At 35.7% G+C, this 4,043-nt stretch overlaps 1 non-coding gene and 1 pseudogene across 1 annotated transcript; both read left to right on the top strand.

Moving 5' to 3' along the window:
- Window positions 1–510: 510 nt before the first annotated feature.
- On the top strand, window positions 511–617 carry LOC123825336. The gene has a single exon (XR_006786879.1). It is a non-coding gene; the product is annotated as a U6 spliceosomal RNA (small nuclear RNA).
- A 2,003-nt stretch (window positions 618–2,620) lies between these two features.
- LOC123825249 lies at window positions 2,621–2,940 on the top strand (annotated as a pseudogene).
- The last annotated feature ends 1,103 nt before the right edge of the window (window positions 2,941–4,043 follow it).

The following is a 4,043-nucleotide window of genomic DNA, read 5'->3' as shown; positions in this document are numbered from 1 at the left end:
ACACATATTTGGAATTCCAGAAAGAGAGGAGAGAGAGGAGACAGAAAAATATTTGAAGAAATTATGCTCCCCAAATTTCCAAAATATTTTTAAAGATTTATTTATCTTTTTTTTTTTTTAGAGGAGGGGATGGGAGGGTGAAAGGAAGATAGACATCAACGTGCAAGAGAAGCATCAATAGGTTGCCTCTTGCAACTGGGGATGTGGCCTGCAACCCAAGCCTGTTCTCTGACCAAGAGTTGAACTGGTGACCTTTCCCTTTGTGGGATGACACTCAACCAGCTAAGCTACACCAGTCAGGGCTCAAAATTTCCAAATTTGATGAAAACAATAATCCCAGAGATCCAAGATTCTCAATGAACCCCAAGAAGATGAAAATCACACCAAGGCATATCATCAAGAAATCACTTCAAAGAAGGCAGAGAACAAAGGAAGAAAGATGGCATAAAACTTTCCCTAGAAATTATGTAAACTAAAAAATTGATTGTTGTCTTTAAAGTGCTGAAAGAAGTGTTCACTTCAGCAGCACATATACTAAAATTGGAACAATACAGAGGAGATTAGCATGGCCCCTGTGCAACGATGACACGCAAATTCGTGAAGAGTTCCATATTTTTTGAAATTCTATGCAGCAGAAAGAAAGAAGGAGCTCCTACCCTTTGAAACAGCATGGATGGAGCTGGAAAACATTATGCTAAGCAAAACAAGCCAGGCAGTGAAAGACAAATACCATATGATCTCACCTTTAACAGGAACCTAAACAACAAAACAAAGAAACAAGCAAAATATAACCAAAGACACTGAAATGGAGGACAGGCTGATGGTGACCAGAGGGGAGAGTAGAGGGAATTTCAGGGGAGAATGGGAAGGGTTTACAGGAACAAATATGATGGACACATGGACAAAAACTAGGGGGGGTGGTAATGGGAGGGAGGTGGGGAGGGATGGGTGGGTGGGCTGGAACAGGAGTAAAAGGCAGAAAACTGTACTTGAACAATTAAAATTTTTTAAAAAGTGCTGAAAGAAAAGGTCATCCTCCTAGAATTCTACATTAAGAAAAACCTTTTAAAAATGAAGGCAAAATAAAGCCTTTTTGATACAAACAAAAGCCTCCAGCAGGCCTCACTTCCACTGCTTCCACTGCTATGTGGAATAGAAACAGTGGAAGTGGGCATCCGTGCCTGTTTCTGATCTTGTAGGAAAAGCTTTTAGCCTCTCAATATTGAGTATTATGTTTGCTGGGGTTTCTTATATATAGCTTTTATTATGTGCTGATAGTTTACTTTTATTCCTAGTTTGTTGAGTTGAATTTTGTCTAATGCTTTTCCTCCATAAATTGAGATTAGTACATGGCTTTTTCCCTTCACTCTGTTAATGTGTTATATTACATTGATCAATTTTCATATTTTGTACCATTCTCCCATTCTGGAAATAATTCCACTTGGTCTTGTGTACAACCTTTTACTAAGTTGCTGAATTCTGTTTACTAGTATTTTTGTTGAGAATTTTTACATCAATGTTTGTAAGATATATTGGCCTGTTTATTTATACATGTTTATACATTGGCCTTGTTTGTTTATAGAGAAAGAAGGGAGGGAGAGAGAGAGGGAGAGAAACATCAATATGTGGTTGCCTCTCATGCACCCCCTACTGAGGACCTGGCCCACAACCCAGGTATGTGGCCCTGACTGGGAATTGAACCAGTGACTTTTTGGTTCGCAGGTCACCACTCAACCCACTGAGCCATACCAGCCAGGGCTATAGTTTCCTTTTCTTGTGGTGTTTTTTTCTGGCTTTAGTATCAGAGTGATGCTGGCCTCATAAAATGAGTTAGGAAGTGTCCAACCTATTCAGTTTGCAGTAGAGTGAGGAGAGTTTGAGGACTGGAACTAATTCTTTAAATGTTTGGTTGAGTTTATCAGTGAAGCCATTAGTTCCAGGGCTTTTCTTTGTTGGGAGATTTTTTTTAACCCCAGTCAATTTTATAACTATAGGTCCATTAAAATTTTCTATTTCTTCATGATTTAGTCTTGGTAGGTTTTGTGTTTCTAGGAATTTTTCCATTTCGTCTAGGTTATCTAGGTTTTTGACCTAGACTTGTCATAGCATTGTCTTATAATCCTTCCTATTTCTGTAGAATTGGTAGGACAGGCTTCATTTTCATTTCTGACTTTCATAATTTGAATCTTCTCTCCTTTTTTTCTTAGTCTACCTAGCAAACGTTTTGTCAATTTTGTTGATTTTTTTTGAAGAGCCAACTTTGGTTTTACTAATTTTTCTCTGTATTTCTGTTTTCTATTTCATTTATGTCAGTTCTAATCTTTTTTATTTTTTTTCCTTCTTCTAGCTTTGGGCTTAGTTTCTTCTCATTTTTCTGGTTCCTTAAGATGTGAAGTTAGGTTTTTGATTTGAGGTCTTTCTTGTTTTTTTTTTTAATGTAAGCCTTTATAGCCACAAATTCCCCCTTAGCTCCACTTTTACCAAATCCCTTAAGTTTTGTTATGTTGTTTTTTATTTTATCTTCTCTGTTTTCTAATTTCCTTTGTGATTTCTTCTTTGATCCATTGGTTGTTTAAAAGTGTGTTTTTTAACTTTACATGCTGATAGTGCTTTTGCAAACATGGTGTATGTTCCTAAAACTGGCTGGACTTTTTGTAAGAAGTGTGGCAAGGATCAAACCCACAAAGCAACATGGTACAAGAAGGGCAAGGATTCTCTGTAAGCACAGGGAAAGTGGTGTTATGACAGGAAGCAGAGTGGCTGTGGTGGGCAGACTAATCTCATTTTCTGAAAAAAGGCTAAAACTGCAAAGAAGATTGTGCTGAGGCTGAATGCATTGAGCCCAACTGCAGATCTAAGAGGATGCTGGCTATTAAGAGATGCAAGCATTTTGAACTGGGAGGAGATCAGAAGAGAAAGGGCCAAGTGGTCCAGTTCTAAGGTTTATATTTGGTTTTCTTATGTGACAATAAAATCTTGAGGATATATCCACTTACAAAATAAATAAAAGTGTGCCATTTAATTTTCACAATTTTGTGAATTTTCCAGTTTTCCTTTTGTTATTGATTTCTAAATTCATTCTGTTATGATCAAAGAAGATAATTTGTATGTCATCTAGCTTTTTAAATATATTGAGGCTTAGTTTGTGCCCTAACAAATGGTTTATCATGGAAAATGTCCCATGTGCATTTGAGAAGAACATGTATTTTGTTGTTGGGTAGAGTGTTTTGTATATGACTGTTAAATCTAGTTGCTTCATTATATTGTATAAGTCCTCTATTTCCTAACTTATCTTCTGTTTGGTTGTTCTATTTATTATTGTGAGTGGGGTATTGAAGCCTCCCACTATTACTGCAGAACTGTCTATTTCTCCCTTCAATTCAGTCAGTTTTTGCTTCATATATTTTGCAGGTCTGTCAGGTGCATAAATGTTATATCTTCTTGCTGTATTGAAACTTTTATTAATATGTAATGTCCTTCTTTGTTTTTCATAAGCTTTTTTGATTTAAAGTCTATTTGGTTACTATTAGTATATTCATCCCAAATCTCCTTTTGTTACTATTTGCATGGAATGTCTTTTTCCATCCTCTTGCTTCAACCTGTTTGTGTCTTTGGATCTCAAATGAGTCTCTTGTAGATAGCATGTAGTTGGATCATGTGTTTTTACCCATTCTGATATTTATCTTTTAATTATAGAGTTTAACCATTTACATTTGAAGTAATTACTGATAAGGAAGGACTTACTTCTGTCATTATGCTATCTGCTTTCTATAGGCCCTATTTTTTTGCCCCTCATTTCCTGTAATCCTGTTGTCTTTTGTATTTAGTTGACTTTTTGTAATGAAATGTTACATTCCTTTCTCATTTCCTTTTGTGTATATTTTAAAACTATTTTCTTTGTGATTACCATAAGGATTATACTTAAAATCTTAAAGTTATAACACTTTAATTTGAATTTATACCAACCTAACTTCAATAACATACAGCAACCTTTTTCCTTTACAAATTGTCTACACCCTTTTCAGTTTATGTCACAAAATTAT

This window comes from Phyllostomus hastatus, unplaced genomic scaffold (assembly GCF_019186645.2).
Source record: "Phyllostomus hastatus isolate PE091 unplaced genomic scaffold, TTU_PhHast_1.1 phas_contig_62, whole genome shotgun sequence".
In the NCBI taxonomy this organism is placed as follows: domain Eukaryota; kingdom Metazoa; phylum Chordata; class Mammalia; order Chiroptera; family Phyllostomidae; genus Phyllostomus; species Phyllostomus hastatus.
Note: the sequence above shows the minus strand (reverse complement) of the source record. Positions and strands in the feature narration are given on the sequence as shown.